The sequence below is a fragment of the Pelodiscus sinensis genome, chromosome 1, assembly GCF_052426305.1.
Source record: "Pelodiscus sinensis isolate ZL-2025 chromosome 1, ASM5242630v1, whole genome shotgun sequence".
NCBI lineage: Eukaryota > Metazoa > Chordata > Testudines > Trionychidae > Pelodiscus > Pelodiscus sinensis.
Window position 1 is genome coordinate 221,567,054 of NC_143052.1, and position 22,455 is coordinate 221,589,508.

General features: G+C 42.8%; 1 protein-coding gene and 1 long non-coding RNA gene across 5 annotated transcripts in view; one reads left to right on the forward strand and one right to left on the reverse strand.

The window, feature by feature from the left end:
- Positions 1–22,455, reverse strand: part of TBL1X (transducin beta like 1 X-linked) — a 287,997-nt gene that overhangs the window by 156,439 nt on the left and 109,103 nt on the right. The gene's annotated exons all lie outside the window — the stretch shown is intronic.
- The window catches only part of LOC142823808 (uncharacterized), a 31,682-nt gene continuing 25,925 nt past the window's right edge, over positions 16,699–22,455 (forward strand). The window contains exons 1-2 of the long non-coding RNA XR_012898909.2: positions 16,699–16,836; positions 22,209–22,313. This is a non-coding gene — a long non-coding RNA (uncharacterized LOC142823808). The remainder of the gene's footprint in view (positions 16,837–22,208; positions 22,314–22,455) is intronic.

Here is a 22,455-nt window from a genome sequence, read left to right on the forward strand (position 1 = left end):
CTGGCTTTCTCATCACATACTTTTGCATAAACACTAAATGGCCAGGAAACTCACCAAATTTGAGTCAGTGTACAGAAGGAGCTGCATCATTATTAATCTAGTGTTTAGGATTTCATAGTAATGAACAGGATGTTTCTACCAATTGCATTTTTTGGACTTCATACAGTTCAAAGCTACTGGAACTGAACTGCTTGTTCATATTGCCATTATCTCTGATTTTATTTCACACAGGATTAGAGCCTGGAATTATTAGACTGCCACTGCGTCCAAGTTGCCAAGAATTGTACCTTCTAGTTGGTCCTGTAGTACCTTCATATACTCTGCAAATGTCTGCTGACATAACACCCTGGCTATTTCATGTTTACTATACATAACCACTGTCACCAAGGGAGGAAATTCCAAGGTCAAGGTTTAACCTACCACAGTTGCAGGAACCCTCTAAAGAAAGAAGATTTTTAGCAGATGTTTTACATTGAACATGTTTTCCTGAAGAAAAAAAAATTGCAATAGTCTTGAAAGATGTTTAACTCAAAGACCTATAACCACTTGAGGGAATTTCTGTAAGGTAAGCCATACAAGGTTTCATGAGAAAGCCTTTTGATCATAAGTATCGGAAACCCCAGGTTAAAAACAACAGTCTGCTGTTTCTTTTCCTGCAGTGCTCACAGACACCCAACAAAACTTGGGCTGGTGCTCAAAAAAGTAACACTCCTCAGTGGTAAAGTACCAAACTTCATGCAACATGTACAGTTATTTCAGAACCAAAAGAACATTTCAGAAAATCAGAATGACCTTTTAAAATAGGCAATGTATTTCCAAAAGCTTTCAGTTGCCTCTCTCTCAAAATTTATAGCCTATATAATAAAGCAATAAACAAAAAAGAGAAAGAATAGTTGATATGTCACATCTATATAAGCTGCCAATCTGAAACACCAGTGATAAATAACAAAATATATCTGCATTTCTCAGGGGTAGTGAAGTAAACGGTTATCCATGGATCTTTATTCTGCTCTCTTTCCTTTAAAATACAGGTTTTCTCCAAGGGCTTCTCTATACTTGAAACTCTAGAATGGCACCACTGCAGTGCTGCAGCATAGATGCTACCTGCAATAACTGAAAGGATTCTCCCTTCAGCATAGGTAATCCTCTTACCCAGCAGATGGTAGCTAGGTTAATGGAAGAATTCTTCCATCAATCCTGTCCTGTCTACATTGGCGGATAGGTCAGCTTAATTACGTTGCTCAGAAGGGCGGATTTTTCATTCCTTTGAGTGACATACCTGGGTTGATATAATCAAGACTCAACTGTTCTAGATTTAGACAGACTCATTATTACTCAAACCATAAAAAGCCAGATCATTTTTCACTTACTTTTATGGAAAATAAAGTTCATAACTGTACTATTTCCTTCCTAAAACATAATGTACAAGATTAAGAAAAGAACCCTTTATAGTGATTGACACTAAAGTAACCTCTAATTAAACACTACAGATATTATTGAAGTGACATAACAGCATCAGTAACGTTACTTTGCTGTCAAACATTTTGCTTTAAAATACCCTCTTCAGAAAAAAATAATCTTGTTGAGACTGAGGTTCTCTCTTATAACCAAGTTATTTCTTGCATTCAGTTTACAGCCCAACAATTCTTCCATCAGAGAAAACTCCAGCCCTTTCCTTTCCCCTTTAAAAGGAAGTAGAACAGATTCTCAACTCATATAAATCATGATAGAAATTTATCTGTGTTAGTCTGGGGTAGATGAAGCAAAATGCAGGACAATGTAGCACTTTAAAGACTAACAAGATGGTTTATTAGATGATGAGCTTTCGTGGGCCAGACCCACTTCCTCAGATCAAATGTGATCTGAGGAAGTGGGTCTGGCCCACGAAAGCTCATAATCTAATAAACCATCTTGTTAGTCTTTAAAATGCTACATTGTCCTGCATTTTGCTTCATATAAATCATGGTAGCCCTATCCTGATACAGGCTATCTGACAATCGAGAGGTTTATGGCATACTTCACCAAAAATTACATTTATTTGCACAAAATATAACAATATGCAGAAAAATATATTTTAAACAAATGCAAACAGAGCACCTGACTGATTAAAACCCACGAAGTAAATGAGATGGTTTCTTTGGGTGTGATAGAGGAGGAAAGCAGAGAATGAAGTGTTAAATACCTCATACAATACTGAAAAGCCACCAGTATTTTTCTCAAAAAAATGTTTACAAAGACAAAGAGGGGGTGAACATTGTCAACGGTTATCTTCCTCCTCCCGCCCTTTACATTTCTCACATCCATGTCAATATCTTAATCCTTTTGTCCTTCATAGACAGCCAATAGCACAGGCACTGTCAATGAACTCTCAGTTGGGCAGTTCTATGTGGAGGTCAGCATCACAAATTTATTATTGGAAATAAATTAAGTAAAAAAGCATGTTTCCAGACTATTGTGTTTTCTGAGATTTGAAGTAATACAAGTTTATTTGGAGCCAGTATTGTCTGTAAGTTCACAATTAAGGCTGTTCCACACTAGAATCAAAGCTGTTCTAGCTGCAATTGCATTCTAAACAATGCTATGTAAACATGAGAGCAGCAAACATGTTTTCAACCTAACAACTGGCCAGAGACTTTCAAGGAGTCAAGCCATACTATTTTATTTATTTTGATTTCAACACATAAAAAGGCACCCATCCAAAAGGACATCACTTTAAAATCAGCTACTAATTTAACAATATAATAAAACATCAATTAGCCACATCCCTGAACAAAACTAAGCCTTAATCAAATAACAACAAAGCAAACTAATCTCTCATTATGCCTCAGATCCTCCCCTGTCCTTTCTATCCCCCACCCTGCAAAAGCCTGGAAAAACAGATGGCCCATCCAGTGTGCTCTGAAGGTCAACAGACTCACTATGTCTCTGAACAAAGAAAAGGTATACAATTTCTTTTATAGCGTTCCCAAATTAGGGAATAGGAGAACACCAGAAAAGCAGTATGAAGAATGCTACAGCTACAAGATAGATAAGCATTTTTACTGTGTTAAATAACCAATATACCAAAGGAAATAAAAATAAAGTAGTTAGCTCTTATTAATGCTATGAATTACAAATAATGAGTGAAAAGGAAGCGGATTAAAAAAATCTTACATTAAGATCCATAAAATAAGGAGGAGGCTCAATAACTCAGGGGATTGGTGACGGGTAAGACTATTTATTGGTCATGGCTGTTATGATACATGAATTCATGATTTTCTTGCTTTGTAAAATGTGCTTATATCTTCTTTGGGCATGCAAGTGGTGAGTGTCCGGGTGAAATATTTTCTCTAAGTCTGTTTGGCTGGGTTCTGAACTCAGAATAGTGTAACTCTAGAGAGGCCACTCAGTCCAAAGGAAGCTATTCCAGATGTTCACTGGCATACCTGTGGTCCAAATTCACCTGAGCTTGGTAAATATTAAAAGTGCAGAATCCTATGTTGAAAACTGATTAATAATAACATTCTGAAGTGTCTCACTGATTCCAAAGTCAAAGTTCCAAAGTTCCATTTACAAGTAAAAAGACATTCTTCCCATTTGCCTACCCTATCAACTAACCCTGGGATCTGAAAGTAAAGTGTGCAATTTCCATCTCTTGCATGGTCATCTATAATTTTTTTCACGCCTTATTTCCTGCCCTCATTTGCACCTGTGAATACAATAATCTTCATAGTATGCCATTAATTACACCTGTACAATTCCATTCTATTCAGTAGAGTTCCATACATGTAACTCAGGGCAGAATTTGCCTCACTATTGGAGGTTGGTTAAGAATTCTCTTTACGATGCAGGAGAATGAACAGGACCCAGCTTACTCTTGAACAGCAGCAGTGCTAACCAATAAAAGTAAGTATCAGTCACTACAGATTGCACCTCTAAAATCTGGGATCCTCTGGTCCAGCAACATCTGTGGTTCGGCATGACCACTGATGTTCCAGGATCAGAGAGTTCTAGTGCACTGCAGGAGGGTGGGGGCCCAGGAGCAGGTGTGTGGTTCAGTTAGGCTGGGGAGGGGACAGGAGCCCATCACAAAGCTGTGTTGAGCTATGGAGGGGACCAGGAACCAGCATGAGGCTCAGCTGGGCTGTGAGGGAGGAGGGGCATGCGGCTCAGCTGGGCCGGGAAGGGGCTGAGAGCTGGTACGTGGCTCAGCTGGGCCGTGGAGGGAGCCAGGAAGCCTGGTGGCAAGGAGAGCAGCAGCAGGGGGCCTGAAATGACCTTCCTTGGTTGGAAAAAATCCCTCATCCAACACCAGTCAGGTCCCGAGTGTGCCAGACCAGGGAGGTCCAACCCATATATTAAGCACATATGCACGCGGAATAGATCTGTGAAGTAAAAAGGTGCCTTTTTTAACCTGGTTACTCAGAGTGCATCTACACTGCATCATTATTTTGAGATAACTAGCATTATTTAAAATAACAATGTGAGTGTCTACACAGCCATTCTGTTATTTTGAAATAATTACGAAATAATGGACAGCTAATTGTGAAATCTGTAAACCTCATTCTACGAGGAATAATGCCTATTCTGAAATAGCTATTTCGAAATAAGATGTATGTGGGCGCTCCAGTGATGCTACTTCAATATAGCCCCTAGGGTTAGGGTTATAACCCTAACCCTAACCCTCACCATGACCATTCTACTTTATTCCTCCCCAGTGCCTCCAGGGGCTCTAAATCAAAGTAGCATGTCTACATTAGGGAAGCCTGATTCGGAATAATTTTGAGGCTTCCTTGCAGTGTAGATGTACTATTTTGAAATAAGCTATTTCAGAATAACTATTTGGTTGCAGGGCTGTAGTCATCATGAACAGGGCAGATTATGAACAGGAGGAGAACAGACAACTCACCAACACCAGATTCTACAGGCCTCTCTCCTGTGACCCCACTAAGGAATACCAAAAAACCCATGAAAAAACGGCTCACGAAACTCCCTGATGCTACTCAGAAACACTGACCCCCCCCCCCCCAATCTACTACCCAAAATACACACACCTGGTAATCCCGGATGGCCCATCATCTCCAGCATTGGCACACTTACCACAGGATTATCTGGCTATATCGACTCCCTCCTCAGACCCTATGCTACCAACACTCCTAGTTACCTCCATGATACCACTGACTTCCTGAGGAAACTCCAAAACATCAATAATCTTCCTGAAAATACCATCCTAGCCACCATGGATCTAGAAGCCCTCTACACCAGCATTCCACACAAAGATGGATTACAGGCCATCAGAAACACCATCCCCGATAACAACACTGCACACCTGATTACAGAGCTCTGAGGGTGTTCGGATTAATTTCTGACTGCCGCGGTTAGCCGCGGGCAGTCAGTTCGAATTAAGAGGATTTAAAAATGGCGCCTGCCCGGGAACATGCAAATGAAGCCTGGGATATTTAAATCCCGGGCTTCATTTGCAAGTTCGAATGCCCACATTAGCCACCCTAGTTCGAACTAGGGGGCTAGTGTAGACATACCCTGAGACTTCGTCTTCATCCACAACTTCTTCCAATTCAGAAACAATTTCTATCTCTAAATCAGCAGCACACCCATGGGCACTCGCATGGCACCACAATATGCCAACATCTTTATAGCTGACCTTGAACAACGTTTCCTCAGCTCTCGTCCCCTAATACCTCTACTTTACTTATGCTATATCGATGACATCTTCATCATATGGACCCACAGAAAAGAGACTCTTGAAGAATTCCACAAGGATTTCAACAACTTCCACCCCACTATCAACCTCAGCCTGAACCAGTCCACAGGGGAATTCTACTTTCTGGACACTACAGTACAGTTAAACAATGGACAAATTTCCACCACCCTGTATCGGAAACCTACCGACTGCTACACTTCCAGCTTCAATCCTAGACACATTTCTCAGTCGATTGTATACAGACAAGCCCTACGATACAACCAGATTTGCTCCGATCCCACAGACAGGGACAGTCACCTACAAGATCTTTACAGAGCATTCCTAAAACTGAAATACTCACCGGGGGAAGTGAAAAAAAAAATTGACAGAGCCAAAAAAATACCCAGACATGAACTACTTCAAGACAGACCCAAAAGAGAAAATAACAGAACTCCTCTTGTTGTTACCTACAGTCCACAACTCAGACCCTTCCAACACATTATACACAATCTACAACCCATCTTGGAAAATGATTCCTCACTCTCAGAGGCCTTAGGAGAAAAACCTATTCTTGCTTACAGACAATCCCCTAATCTGAAACGTATTCTTTCTGATAACCAGCACTTGATGAACCGCGGCGAAAGCTGCTTGCCAGCCTCACAGTGCGCATGTACAAGAACCGCATTGCGCATGCGCGCACCACTGGTAAACGGGGCACCGGGCTGAAATCTACTCACCAGGGGCGAGTAGATTAAATAGATTGTCAAGCCCTGCTGATAACCATGCCCATAACTACATCATAATCCTCCAGGAATCTAGCCCTAAAACCAAAAAAGATGCCAACTCTGCCCACATATCTACACTGGCGAATTCATCACTGGAGCAAACAACAGAAGCCACAAAATCAAAGGGTTATTTGACTGTACATCCAGTAATTTGATCTATGCCATCAAATGCCAGCAGTGCCCCACTGCTTTATATATTGGACAAACTGGACGGTCTCTGCGGGAAAGAATCAATGGATACAATTGGATATACGCAAAGAGAATATACAGAAGCCTGCTGGTGAGCATTTCAGCTTGCCTAACCACAGTCTGACAGACCTGCAAGTAGCTGTCTTGTCACAAAGCAGCTCTACAAGCCAAATACACAGAGAAGCCCTGGAATCCCAGTTCATCCACAAATTCAATTCACATGCTAATGGACTCAATAGTGATATGGGCTGATGGGGACTCTACCTACTTAATAACCACTGAAGGTGCTAACAGCTCCCTAAGTGGTATCCGTCTTGTTTTAGGAATCTATCTACAGTATTGGCTTTGATTTTTATCTGCTTAGGTTTAAGTATCCATTCTCCATATACTTAATGATGCTCTGTCTCCCACCTCCCTTCTTTTTTCTTTCTCTCCCCCACCCCTTCCTCTCTCCTATTTATTTCGAGTTTTCATATCCCCAATTCATAACTCCAGTCATCTGAAGAAGTAGGCTGTACCCACGAAAGCTCATGATACCATCCACATGTTTCATTAGTCTATAAAGTGCTACGAGACCATTTGTTGTTATTCCAGAATAGTTTATTTTTAAATAAGCATGCAGTGTAGATATACCCTCAAAGTACAACACACTTTAACAGAACAGCTGACCAAACTGCGCAGTAAATGAAAGCCATGCAGGGACACAATAATCAAGGCCAGAGGCAAATCCTGCTCCTCGTACTCATTCAGGTAGCTCCAATGTGTAAAGTGTTTGGGATTCTGGAAATTTCTAGGTGGTTTTAATAGATTTTCTGGTGTCAATCAGATTTTAATAGATTTTAACATATTTTTCTGGCTGAAAGAGCAAATTTAGTGTACAGTAAAGCAGCAACTGGCCTCTAGTTTGTAATACCATCTTCGCCCTGTGAATGATTTTATTGGACCAGTTTAGTAGTCAAACATTTATTTCACATATTTTGAATGAAAATGAACCTAGAAAAGGATTCTCTACCAGCATTTTCAGGCCTCAGACTGTTTGGCCACCACTATCAGTGATAAAACCAGTCCAGGAAAGGGTATCGCTACAGAGTTCTCAGTGGAACAACAAAACAGTGTGGTTGTTGGCCCAGAAAACCAAGTGTCTGGCTTTTGGTTTAGATTGTGAGAGATTAGTTTTTGTTTAACTATTTCTCAGTAATGGAAAGGCAGAATATGAAAACACTACTAATACTGCACAATATTTTGAATACCAAGCCAGCCATACTGTAACATTTTTACAGAACAGTAATTCCTCATTTAACACTATAGATATGTTTCAGAAAATGATTGTGTTAAGTGAAACCGTCTTATGCGGAGTCAATTTTCCCATTGAAAATAATGGAAAAGGTGGGGGTTGCATTTCAAGCGGTGGTATCTGTTGGGACCGGGACATAAGGTTGGGGGAGAAAGGGGACTGGGTTACAGCAGGGCGGGGAGGTGTTTGGCTCTGGGGAAGGGAAGAGGAGGAGAGGGGAGGGGGATTGGGTTGGGAGTATGACCCTGTGATGGGTCTGCCGGGACCCGCACTGCATCCGGCGAGGGGGGGAGGGGTTGCTGGGGAACGGCGCAGCGAGCAGCAAACCCTCCGCCACTTTGCAGAGAGGTGGGGGAAGCCTTGCGCAGCCTCCAGTGACGGGCGTCCGGCGAGGGGGAGTCAGCGGGGAATGGCGCAGTGAGCGGCAAACCCTCCGCCACTTTGTAGGGAGGCGGGGGAAGCCCTGCACAGCCACTCGCAATGGATTGGCTGGGGAAATCATGTTATTCCGGGGACAGTCGTGTAATTAAAAAAATGTTCCCTAAAAAAAAAAAAAATCATGCTATCGCGAAAACGTGTTAAGCGGGTACATGTTAAATGAGGAATTACTGTAGGTCAAATTGGGCCTAAAACAGTCACAGTCTTTAGCATTTATACGGTGTTATAAAAAATATCATATACCTCTCAGAAAGCAACTTGATAATGAAATAATTTCAGTGGCTTAATGTTTTGTATTAAATAGCACATCAATATAATGATATCATAAATAAATACTGTTAAATCAACACGAGATTTAATTCAGGCTATACAGGGTCCAATATGCATTATGGTAACATCACAAAGTGTTTTTTTCAGTCTATCTGATAAAAATTAGATCACAATGGGAATGTCTCTTAACAGTTATGACTTTTTTTCATCTTTCATTTTTCCATGGATATCTTGCTCATCTTAAAGCAGAAGGGGCGCCCAATCTATCAATTTGTTTTTAACATACAAAAAGATATGAAAACATGACCAATGACAAACTTTAATTATTATTATTATTGGTATAACCATTGTGCCTAGAAGTCCTAGTCACAGACCAGGACCCCATTGTGCTAGGCACTGCACAAACATGACACAAAACGACAGTCCATGCCTCAGAGAGTCTCTTACAATTTAGTTAAGACCAGAGACAACAGAGGGTTATACAGATGGATGGAGAAATACATTGTCACAGGAAGACAACATTGGTCAGCATGATAAGCTGTGATTTCAGTGCGCTATCAAGTGAACCACTGTCAAAGTTTATTGCAGGCATCACAGAGGATCAGAGTTTTAAGGAGGGATCTGAAGGAGGACAGTGAAGTAGCTTTTGTGGATGTTTAAGGGGGTGAGCTTCGTAAATTGCTATTCTACTGGAAAAATGACTGTGAAAACATTGTTCCTCCTTGCTCTACTTGACTTATATTTACATCAGATGACCTTTCTGACAAAAAGTCTTTCTACTATCTTTTACGATGGGAGCAAAGGAATATTTTCTGAAGGAAACGAATCATATTAGAGAACATACTAATTGGCAATATGTCAAACATAAGTTTGATTCAGTGTTGAGAAGGAAAGATCTGTTGAAAAATGCCTAGGGTTACACCCAACTATATTTGTCTACACTAAGGGCAAAACTATGCTGAACACTAGCTACAGTTTCTTAACACCTACTAATTGCAAACTGAATATATTTCATATGGAAAACATCCTATAAAATATCACTCACATGGCCCACTACACTTTTTCAGAGTTGAAATGATTTTTTAAAATATTTGTTTTATATTTAAAATTGTTTTAAGGTGATTTTCAGGAAAATTCCTAGTTTCCATCTTACAAGAGAAGAACATCAGAACCTGTTTATTGGCACATTACCATATCTGGCCCTAGGTGTTGACTATCCAAATCAATAGGGTTTCTTTACATTGCTATTTTACTGTGCTGTTACCTTCTCACTCAAGGGTTTGAAAAAACAGCAACCTTGAGCGCATCAAGTTACAGTGTAGTGAAGCTCCATTGTAAACAGACTGTTAGCTACACCGTTCATAGAGGCTGGTTAGTTGCAGCACTGGGAGTGACCACACTATCATGTTAAAATGCTGCTACAGCTGCGCTTTAAAATTAGCAGTGTACAAAAAACCTATGGGTATATCTACACTAGCACCCTAGTTCGAACTTCATTAGCATGATCTTGCTGGCATGTTACTCCGCTGAACAGCTGTTTTGAAAGTGAAAGTGTGTGCCGGGATGCGTTAGTTCAAACCAAATCCCTTGGTTTGAACTAACGTTACTCCTCAAAAAATGAACCAAGGGGTTTGGTTTGAACTAACGCGTCCTGGCGCACACTTTCACTTTCGAAACAGCTGTTCAGTGGAGTAATGCGCCAGCGAGATCATACTAATGAAGTGAGTGATATTTAAATCCCTGCTTCATTAGCAATTTCAGTCGCCTATATTTGCATCCCTAGTTCGAACTAAGGTGCAAGTGTAGACTTACCCTAAGCGAGGAGAACTCTGAACAGACTCCTGTTACAGTCCAATTAGCGGTATGAGGTACGGCATTGAATTTTTTTCCACTGCAAGAAGGAACATGAGCCCTATTTAACTATTTTCTTTGTCCAAAACAAACAAATGATTAGGGCTGGTTGAATATATGTTCGATATGTATAAGAACAGCCATACTGGGTCAGACCAAAAGTCCACCTAGCCCAGTATCTTCAGACAGTGGCCAATTCCAGGTGCCCCAGAGGAAATGGACAGAACAGATAATCATTAGGGATGTTAAAATGTGTGTATTTATGTAAGCATGTAACTGCTGAAAAAAATTCAGCAGTTAAACATTTACACACAGGAAGGCAGTTCCTGCAGTGCTGCGTGCATACCTCCCCCGTGCTGCAGCCCAGGAGAGAAGGGCAGGTGAGAGCTGCTGCATGCAGGGAGCAAACAACAACAGTGAAGTTGTGGTTGGTGTCTGCTACAGGCCACCGAATCAGGTGGATGAGGTAGATGACGCTTTCTTCGGACAACTGAGAGAAGCTTCCAGATCACAGGTCCTGGTTCTCGTGGGGGACTTTAATTACCCTGACATCTGTTGGGAAACCAATATGGCAGTACACAGGCAATCCAGGAAGTTTTTGGAGAATGTTGGGGATAACTTCCTGGCACAAGTGCTGAAGGATCTGACCTGGGGCCGTGCACAGCTTGACCTTCTGCTCACAAACAGGGAGGAACTAATAGGGGAAGTAGAGGTGGGTGACAACCTGGGAAGCAGCGATCATGAGATGGTAGATTTCAGGATCCTGACCAAAGGAAGAAAAGAGAGTAGTAAAATACACACTTTGGACTTCAAAAAAGCAGATTTTGACTCCCTGAGGGTATGTCTACACTACCCCGCTAGTTCGAACTAGCGGGGTAATGTAGGCATACCGCACTTGCAAATGAAGCCCGGGGTTTGAATTTCCTGGGCTTCATTTGCATAAGCGGGACGCCACCATTTTTAAAACCCCGCTCGTTCGAACCCCGTGCAGCGCGGCTACACGGGACACGAACTAGGTAGTTTGAACTAGGAAGCCGAGGGTACTGAGGGAGTTGGCAAATGTCATTGAGGAGCCTTTGGCCATTTTCTTTGAAAAGTCATGGAGATTGGGAGAAATCCCGGATGATTGGAAAAAGGCAAATGTAGTGCCCATCTTCAAAAAAGGGAAGAAGGACGATCCAGGGAACTATAGGCTAGTCAGTCTTACCTCAGTTCCTGGAAAAATCATGGAAGGGATCCTTAAGGAATCCATTTTGAGGCACTTGGAAGAGAGGAAAGTGATTAGGAATAGTCAGCATGGATTCACAAAAGGCAAGTCGTGCCTGACCAATCTGATTAGCTTCTATGTTTAGGTAACTGGCTTTCTGGACATGGGAAAGTCAGTGGATGTGATATACCTTGACTTTAGCAAGGCTTTTGATACGGTCTCCCACAATATTCTTGCCAGCAAGTTAAGGGAATGTGCATTAGATAAATGGATGGTAAGATGGATAGAAAGATGGCTAGAAGGCCGGGCCCAGCGGGTAGTGATCAACGGCTCGATGTCAGGATGGCGGTCGGTTTCTAGCGGAGTGCCCCAAGGTTCGGTTCTAGGACCGGTTTTGTTCAATATCTTTATTAATGACCTGGATGAGGGGATGGATTGCACCCTCAGCAAGTTTGTGGATGATACTAAGCTGGGGGGAGAGGTAGATACGCTTAAGGGCAGAGATAGGGTCCAGAGTGACTTAGACAAATTGGAGGATTGGGCCACAAGAAATCTGATGAGGTTCAACAAGGACAAGTACAGAGTTCTGCACTTGGGACGGAAGAATCCCAAGCATTGTTACAAGCTGGGGACCAACCAGTTAAGTAGTAGTTCTGCAGAAAAGGACCTGGGGTTACAGTGGATGAAGAAGCTGGATATGAGTCAACAGTGTGCCCTTGTAGCCAAGAAGGCTAATGGCATAATAGGTTGCATTAAGAGGAGCATTGCCAGCAGATCCAGAGATGTCATTATTCCCCTTTATTTGGCTCTGGTGAGGCCACATCTGGAGTATTGTGTCTAGTTCTGGGCCCCCCACTACAAAAAGGATGTGGACGCATTAGAGAGGGTCCAGTGGAGGGCAACCAAAATGATTAGGGGGCTGGAGCATATGTCTTATGAGGAGAGGCTGAGGGAGCTGGGTCTGTTTAGTCTGCAGAAGCGAAGACTGAGGGGGGATTTGATAGCAGCCTTCAACTTCCTGAAGGGAGCTTCCAAAGAGGATGGAGAGAGGCTGTTCTCAGAAGGCAGAACAAGGAGCAATGGTCTCAAGTTGTGGTGGGAGAGGTCCAGGTTGGATATTAGGAAAAACTATTTCACTAGGAGGGTGGTGAAGCACTGGAATGGGTTACCTAGGGAAGTAGTGGAGTCTCCATCCCTAAAGGTGTTTAAGTCTCGACTTGACAAAGCCCTGGCTGGGTTGATTTAGTTGGGATTGGTCCTGCCTAGATGACTTTCTGAGGTCTCTTCCAGCTCTATGGTTCTATGATTCTATGCACTGACTCCTGCCTCCCGCCCACCCATGCTGCTACCTCTGTATCAGAGGCAGCAGGGGTGAGGGAGAGCAGGCAGGAGCCGATGCTTGTGGGGACCTGGTTTTTAAGCCAGCTCCCTGCATACACCGGCTGCCATGGAGCCACCTGGCCCCTGGTCCCCTCCCCCCCAGGGGAGGAGATCAGGTAGCTCCACAGCTGGCTCCTTGTGCCTGCTGGCTCCCGCCTTCCCCTCGCCTCGCTGCTTCCTCTGATACAGAGGCAGCAGTGTGGGGGGGCATCCTTCATGTAACCATGTACATGTATACACTATCACATCCCTAGTAACTATCAAGTGATCCATACTTTGTTTCCCATTCCCAGTTTCTGACAAACAAAAGCTACGGACATAATTCCTGCCCATCCTGGTTAATAGCCCCTGATGGACCTATCCTCCATGAATTTATCTGGTTCTTTTTTGAACCCTGTTAAAGATCTGGCCTTCACAACATCCTCTGATAAGCAGTTCTGCAGGCTGACTGTGTGTTGTGTGAAGAAATATTTCCTTTTGTTTGTTTTAAACCTGCTATCTATTCATTTCATTTGGTGACCCCTAGTTCTTAAGGGAGCAAATAAATAATTTCCCCTTATTTACTGTCCTTGCCTCAATCTTATCCCCTTTTAGTCTTCTCTTTTCTGAGCTGAAAAGTCCCAGTTTTATTAATCTCTCCTCATATGGAAGCTGTTCCATAACCCTAATCATTTTTGTTGCCCTTTTCTGAACTTTTTTCCAGTGCCAAGATACCTTTCCTGACATAAAGCAATCACATCTGCATGCAGTATTCACTGTTTGCTTTTTTGACTGCTGCTGCATATTGAGTGGATGTTTTCAGAGAACTATCCACAATGGCTCCATGATCTCTCTCTTGAGTGGTAACAGCTAATTTATTCCCCATCATTTTATACGTATAGTTGGGATTATGTTTTCCAATATGCATTTCTTTGCATTTATCAACATTAAAATTAATCTACCTTTTGTTGTCCAGTCACCTGGATTTGTGAGCTCCTTTTGAAGTTCTTCATGGTCTGTTTTGAGCTTAATTATCAGGAGCAGTTTAGTATCATGACACCTCTCTTTTTACCCCTTTCTCCAAATCATTTATAAATATGTTGAACAGGATTGGTCCCAATGCAGACCCCTGAGGGACACCACTAGTTACCTCTCTCCAGTCTTAAAATTGACCTTTTTTTTTTTTTTACACGTTGTTTCCTGTCTTTTAACCAGTTATCAATCCATAAGAGGACCTTCCCTCTTATCCCAGGACAGCCAAAAAACAACAAAAACCCCCATGCAATCTGAAAATTGTAGTTTTGTTTTTAAACCTCTTTTTTCCTAATTCCCTTCCAACTCTCTTTTCCACTGAAATGTAAAAAAACATACACACAAATAAAATATTTTGTTTCAATCAGTATTAAAATTTGTCTGTTCAGTTTGCTTAAAATGAATTTTTAATTCCTTTAAATGAATTTAAAAAATAAATGTGTTCCTTCATTTTTTTCCATTTAAAAGAGTTTGATTAGCTCTCCAAAATATATTTAGGGTTTGATTCACCAGAGTATTTCTCCATTCTGACACTAGTACTGGTCCAATGAGATCTACTGACAGCAGTTTTCAAACTCAGTCCCTGAGTAAGTATCTAGTAGTTTGGCATTGGCAGCAACTGCAGCGCAGTTTATCTTTGGGTGAGGGAAGCAGCCATATAAACACACTAGTGTATTCCATAGCATGGATGGAGTCACAGAAATTTTAATGTAGACATCTCTGGCTATGTCCACACTACAAACATCTATCGGAAAAAGGTATGCAAATTGGAAAAGCCTCTTCTTTTGGAAGAGCCCTTCTTCCTCATGGGAGGAGGAATACAGGGCTTCCGAAAGAGCCCATCTGCTCTTCCACAAAAAAAAGAAGAGGAAGAGCAGATGCATCCCCTGGACGCAGCGGAGTTTTTCCGGGATACCTCTGGTATCCCAGAAAAACCCCGTAGAGTAGACATAGCCTCCCATAACAGCTCCACTTGCGGTAAAGTTCAACAGTATGTGCAATCAAAGAAGAGGGGGCCCAAGTATCCCTCCCTAAGATTTCCCATTATAAAATAAAATAGTGGGCCCTACCTTCCATTTCCAACGGATCCAAATTACACACTGGGGATGTAAAGGACTAGTTGAATATTCGCTCCCCCCACCATTGCTATCTCTATCAGGGGGTATTTAAAAGCGGCAGCACTGCATAGAACCTGGGCTCATGTGGGGAATCCCCAGCTGACCAACGTGCCAGCTTTGAAATGTATAAGAGTCCCCAGTGGAGGCTCTTTGTGCATTTCAAAGAGGAAGTGCAGCATTCAGCCTGGGGGCAGCTGACCCTGGGCTCCATGCAGCATGCCAGCTTCCCATTGGGGCTCTTGTACATTTCAAAGGCAGAAGGCACAAGTGCTTAACGACTACTCGAGTAGTAAATTAATCGCTACTTAACATCCCTATTACACACACTGTGATGATGACTGAAGATAATGACAAGGCTCCCAAAAAAGACAACTAAACAACTAACTTCAAGGGTAGTGAGGAGGAGGAAAAGCTGACATGAAGGAAGAAGTACACCCTTACACCAATATGGAAATAAGCTAGTTTAGAATCCAGCATACATCAATGTTGCAATACTGACACTGCCAGTAACAACTCCAAATCAAAGGCTTTGAAAATACTATGGAGAAGTCCAGAAATTTCAAGACAAAATCTACCCTTTTTTTGTCATCTTAAAACTTTAAAAATGGGAGAGCACTGTTGGTATTGTGGTCAAAGTAAAGGATTAGGACCCAGGAGTTCTAGGAACAGTTGCTGGCTTTGATTTAAAATTTCTTCTGTGACATCGTCTAAATCACATTCCCACTCTGTGTGTCAATTTCCTCATCAATAAAATTGGATCAAGGATGTCCTTCCTGGAGATGTTTTGCTTCATTAAAGTATTCTGAGATTCTCTGACATAAGGTATCTCTGCAAAACAACAGTGCAACCTGACCATATTCTTTCTGTATTCCTGTTACTGTATGAGAGAACATACTGAGAACAGTTTAGAGTTTCTCAGCTGCTTATTCAGCGGGAATTGAGAATGCTGCCCTTTATAGGTCACTTATGCATTAATATTGAAAACTTCTTGGCCTGGACATGCTCCTGTCTAGAATGCAATTCTATATTTTGTCACACCACATCTGCTTACAATGTGATGCCACATTGTGCATGTTTGTTAAACACGGATTAAAGGTATTTCTTAGAAATAAGGCACATTTTAAAAATATTTAATTACTGTAATAGTTTAAATCATTTGTTATGCAACTTGCATTTTGGATTAAAATTCAGAATTCAGAGTCTCAATCTATTTATGAAAGAGAGGTTTTCAACAATTATTTATAACATCTCAGGAATTACTCCCCTTCCACCTATATTCAGAATAAGCCAGCCTTCAAAAAGCTCAGCTGGAATCAACGTGCTGAGTGGTAAATCTTAGAGGACTAAGTCATGCAGCTACCTGGAAGAAAAAGAATCCTTCATAGAGTATTTAAAAATGCTAAATGGCCCGGGAAACTACTCTGAGATTTCTCATGCTCAGATCCTCATTTTCTCTTGCATGGTCATCTGTGGGACAGCTCTGGAAAACAAGGCAGCCATTTTCTTTTAAGCTGTTACACTCAGCAAACCAGATTGAAGTGCTTGATAAGCCGCTGTTCTCTTCCGAGCCTGCAGCAATTGGAGGGGAAAAACAACCAATCAACCACAAACAGGTAGCAACCACATCCATTTTTGTTCTTGCCTGATATGACTCACGACTCCACAGATGGGGACCAGGAGGGGGAGGAGGGAGGAAAGGGAGGCCTGGATACAGACAAATCAATATGCATGTTAATACTGGCCCAGCCTTATTTGACTGACTGGTTTTACGGTTTATCCCTGTAATGCCTTAGCAACTGAGATTCCTTTTAACACTATGTTTGCCTCACTTTCATGTCTTTTGGGGGAAAAAATAATGCTGTATAAAATACTTTGCTGTGCTGTACACCCTTTTGTCTAAGGACGGCTCTAACAATGCTTTACACAAAGATAAATTAAAGAGGCCTTAAAAAAAAACACCACCACACACCCCACCCTGGGTTAAAAGCCCAGAAGGAAATTTATTAGGACACACTAGACACATACCTATATGTATACCTGTGGTCACATTTTCAGAAGTGCTTTAAGATTTTCAATGTCCAGCTTGAGACAATGTAAAGAGACCTGATTTTCAAAAGCGCTGTGCACACGGGCTCCATTAAGAGTCTCCAAAACCACATGCCTACCCCTCTGAACATTTAAGCAGAATGTGATTTTTACATACACCCACACTCTAACTACAGGATGAGAAGCAGTAATCCCTTTAGTTAGATCGCCTAACACTTTCCTTTATAAACATTTTCCTGGCCCTTTGATAAGAGTAGCAAGTAACATCTCCATAGTTTACAGCAGAGCCTTGAAATCTGGTGGTGTGTAGACCTGGAGTCAGGAAGGTGCCCTGTGCAGTTGCCACAGTAAATCTGATCAGATTTAATCACATTGTAAACTACTAAAAAGACACCATGTCCCACTCCTGTTTTTCTTAGAGTTTACTAGCAGCTGGCTGCAGAGCTGGCCCAAGCTACGGGCTGACCGGGCGATAGCCCGGGACGCCCTATTATAAGGGTGCTGTGCAGTGTTGCCGGGCTACGCATACGCCGTGTGCCCGGGGCGGGGCCACATATGCGCCGGGGCCGGGGGCACAAGCATGAGCCACGCGCCCGGGGGCGGGGCCGCTCATGAGTTGTGCGCCAGGGGCGGGGCCACGCGTCCGGGGTGCAAGAATGGCTCGGGCTGGCTGCTAAATTCCCTCAATGTTCCATCAGCACCCTGCATGGACTGCCCCCATAGGCAACTGGCAAGGGGCCTCCCACTACCTGACAACCCTCTCAGCATGAAGAAGGGCAAGGACAATCTCCTCTGCATAAGGCCCCCGCCTCTCTTTGCCCCTGCTCCCCCTTCTCCCCACTCTTGCTCTGTCCTCTCTCCTCTTCCCTGCCTTGCTCACTCAACATATGCTAGTTCTGAACCTTGGGCCACAGAGGAGGTCCAGCCCCGCTGCACTCACTGGCAATGCCAGGAGAAACTGAGCAATGTGGCCCCAGCTCGTGCTGCTCTCCACCACATTTCTCCACTTCCCGCTGGTGAGTGCAGGGGCAACCCCCCCCCCCCCCCCGTTACTCTGAGCAATGCACTAGGAGAGCAGAGCAAGTTGGGGCCACGTTGCTCTGCTTCCCCTATTGCTGCTGGTGAGTGCAGGAGGGACTGGAACCTTGCTATGTGTGCTAGTCTCCCCTAGATGTCCAGAGACTCCTGCCCCACCGACTGGACTCGATGACCTCTTGAGGGGGGCTGGACTCGATGACCTCTTGAGGTCCCTTCCAGTCCTATGATTCTATGATTCTATGACTACTGGCCTGGCTCTTGTCCATGTGCTCCCCGTGTCACCCCTGAGTTCTTACTTCAGCATGCAAAATACATAAAAGTGCTCCAGAAAGGACACACAGACAAAATGGGTCTTCCAGGACTGGCCTGGAGTCTTCCAGAATGTGCATAGAAAAATCTCTAGAGATAGCTTCAGTCAGAGCTGGCAGCCCTACATTCTCAAAATGGAGACTTGTCACACTTCTTTCATTGCTACTTTACCTCTTTGGATTAAGAAGGAAAAGTACACTGGGTTTGGATCCAGGAGACCGTTCAAATCTCATTTCTTCTGTTGACCTGGAATAATTCTGTGCCCAACACAACCCTCATTAATGAAAAAGGCGTTGAGAAAAAGGCATTAATGAAAAACCCAGTGAGAGGTTATACAAATAGGAAGAAAGCCCTAAGAAGCTGCCAAATCTACACATGTGGCTCTTGAGTTTGTAAAATGCATATATAATTCACTATTTGGAGTTATGCATTTTTCTCTAGTGACTGGTCCACAGAAGCCAACAGTCTAATCCTACTGCCAACTATTGTAATTAATCTTTTAGTTTCAGAAGTCTGTGATACAGCACTTACAGGTCTAAAGCAGGATTTCCCAACCTATGGGTCGGGACCCAAATATAGGTTGCCATTACATTTCAAAAGGGTCGCCAGGTGTCTCCCCAGGTGGCTCTTAAGGAGCCAGTCACACATTTTTTTAATTGCCCTAGGTCACCAAGTCTTCCTGAATTGTCAAAATGGGTCCCCATCTGGAAAAGGTTGGGAACCGCTGGTCTAAAGCTTTCCGTTCTCTTGACAGCATATGGTAGCTGGTGGTGCGGACTAGTTTCACATAAGTACTTTCCCACTTTTCATAATACAAAAGGACCATTTGGGAGATTAAATACAAAAATCCAAAAAAGTCCAAAAAATGTTACCAAGATTGCCAACTCAACCTTAATTTTGCTCCCTTTTGTACATGCATTCACAGACAGTCTTTAATTGCATGATCATGCACTGCCCTTCCATCCTAGGAGATTGTTTTAATTATATCCCAACATTCCTTTATATTGTGGTTGGGATCAGACGGGACTATAAGTGATGGCATTATGCCAAGGATGAAGCCTGATAGTTTAGCAGTTTCCAGCATGTCTTATCATTGTTCTGTACTTGAAGTAGAGCACTGTGTAGCTCAAAAGCTTGCATCTTTCACCAAGAGAAGTTGGTCCAATAGTAACATAAGAACAGTGATACTAGGTGAGACCAAAGATCTATCTACCAAGTGTCATGTCTTCTGACAGTGGCCAATGTCAAGTGCCCCGGAGAAAATGAACAGAAAGAGGTAACCATCTAGTGATCCATCTCCTATTCCCCATTCCCAGCTGCTAGCAAACAGAGGCTAGAGGCACCATATAAAGTAGACTGCCTCACCCACATTGTCCCTCTCTTTAAAATGGAAAGTGAGATTAAAACAAAGGGGGAGTCTGTATTTCAAGCATACAAATTCCATCTATTTTACAAGTTATGGAAACGTAAGAACATAAAATGGCCATACTGGGTCAGACCAAAAGTCCATCTAGCTCAGTATTCTGTCTGCCAATGGTGGTCAATGCCAGATACCCCAGAGGGAGTGAACACAACAAGTAATCACCATGTGATCCCTCTCCTGTGACTCATTTTCAGACAGAGGCTAAGGACACCATTCCTATCCATCTTGACTAATAGCCATTGAAGGACCTAACCTCCATGAATTTATCTAGCTCTTTTTTGAACCTTGTTAAAGTCCTAGTCTCCACAACATCCTCTGGCAAGGAGTTCCACAAGTTGACTCTGCGCTGCATGAAGAAAAACTTCCTTTTGTTTGTTTTAAATCTGCTATCTATTAAACGTAGCTGACAACTACAATTATTGAATGAAGACAGTTTTCATTATCCTGACTGTGGCTTTACCTCACTCTGATGATGTTTCCCCTTCCCCCTAAGAACACCTGTATCACAACTCTTTTTTGAGGGGGGAGGGTGACGCATACAGGAAATTAGAGTGATAAAGTATCCTTATTCCATTAAAATTCAAAATATGTAAAACCACAGTTCTAGAAATGATGTCATCCATACAGGAAATGTTTTGGGCTTTTTTCTCCCACACAGCTATTGCATCACATGCAATTACAAAAAATAAGCAAATAAAATCATTCACTTGTTTTTTATTCAATCCAATAGTATGAATTAGGCCAAAAATCAATATAACTTGAGCATTTGACACTCTTGTCTTAATATTTGAAACTCTTGTAGTATGTTGCCATTTTCACAAGTTAGGACTATGGGTAAGATCCTCACTCATGATCCAAAGCCTTTACATAGATACAAAGTCTGGAGCAATATAAAAGGACAATAAAAGCCTGGATATCTCCGTGGGAGGATTCCTACTGTGAAGAAACTGAAGAGACAGCCATAAGGCTGCCTTTCAAGAAATCCTCTGCAGGCCTAAGTGTAGGGTGTGTGCTGCAAACATGATTTGTATAAGAGCATAAGAACAGCCATACTGGGTCAGACCAAAGGTCCATCTTGCCCAGGTAATTATCCACTCCCTGTTGCTCATTTCCAGGTGGTCACAAACCAAAGCTAGCGACACCATTCCTGCGCATCCTACCTATCCTCCATTAATGTATCTAGTTCTTTTTTGAATCCTGCTAAAGTCTTGGTCTTCACAGCATCCTCTGGCAAGGAGTTCCACAGGTTGATTATGTGTTGTGTGAAGAAATGCTTCTTCTTGTTTGTTTTAAACCTGCTACCTATTAATTTGATGACCCCTGATTCTTTTATTAACAAAGTACCAAACTTTGGTTCTACTATGGCTCAAACCCTAGTTTGACATTCTGCATGTAAAGTAAACATAGTAACCACTAAACTATAGAACCACTGTATATTTGAGGTAGGAGCAAATGGTGAAGAAGGACGCGGAGAGTAAAAGGGGGAACCAGCCATGTGATCACCACCACTCCGTGACTCCTCCCTGTGCCAATGAGGGAGGCTGGAGTCAACACCCCGTTTACACCAGACCTCGCCCTTGCCTCGCCTCTTCCCAGCCATGCTCTGCACCCGACCTCCTCCCCCGAGCAACACATCCCAGGAGGAAAAGCAGGGAGCTTGGTGCCAGCCAGAGGAAGTGGCATGATGCAATCTGAGCCCTCTTCCCTCCTCTACTAGCTGCGTTGTGCTATTTCTCACTGATGATTGTGGGGGAGGAGGGAAGCGGTTCCTCCACTGTTCCCAAAAGAAGGGCCAGACACAAAAGCAAAAAAAAAAAAAAAAAAAAAACCCCACAAACAAACAAACAAACAAAAAACAAAAGGAACCCACCCTTACTGATGTGGCCAGTGACTGAGAAGGAGAAAGACAATCCCTATATTCGCCTCACACACCAGAGCCTTAAGAGGCCCAAGCTAGTAGGATCTTATGTGTTCCAGCCCCCGCGGGAGCCCTGAGGGCAGGATCCAGGCAAGCCGGGAGCCGCATCTAGCCCCCGGCCTTAGGTTCCCCACTCCTGATTTAGACAGATTCTGATACATCAAGGACCAGTCCAAGATGGCAAGGGCATAACAATGGCTTCTTAAATCCACCGTAGGCCACCTTACTTAATTGTAAATTCTGTACTGCAGCTCTGGAAGGTGCAGCTCAGCATCTCAACCAGCAAGGATCCCTAAAGAACCGATATTCTACATTGCACCAATTTCAAAGCTGTTCTAACCACACACTCTGCAATGGTAAGTGTAACAAAGAAATTCCCAAGGCAGAGGGGAGAATAAAAAGGAAGAATAAGAAAGTCGCATGAAGGGGAGGTGGGGGAGGGAGATCAAAACAAAATAGAACAGTTATGGAATTCTGAGCACTGTATCTTATTTAGTT